We start from the raw sequence: 306 nt of genomic DNA, 5'->3' as shown, positions 1-306 counted from the left end.
AGCCTCATAAGGCTGAGTTCCCACTTAGCGCGTCACGCGTTGCGTCGTCCATCGCGGACCAATAAAATCGTCCTATTTTATTGCCTAACTTTACGACGAATAAAATGGGACGATTTTATTGGTCCGCCAAGGATGACGCGACGCGTGACGCGCTAAGTGGGAACGCACTCTAATTATATATAATTATGTATGGACAAATTTTATACACGATTATGCATGAAAAATGTTTCATCCGATTAGGATTTGATATACTACAACAATATTACTGTAATATTATAATGCAATATGACAAAGTAATATTTCGAC

Source organism: Odontomachus brunneus, unplaced genomic scaffold, assembly GCF_010583005.1.
Source record: "Odontomachus brunneus isolate Ranch 3 - 2012 unplaced genomic scaffold, Obru_v1 Obru_scaffold_109, whole genome shotgun sequence".
NCBI classification, from domain to species: domain Eukaryota; kingdom Metazoa; phylum Arthropoda; class Insecta; order Hymenoptera; family Formicidae; genus Odontomachus; species Odontomachus brunneus.
This window is presented reverse-complemented; position numbering follows the sequence as displayed.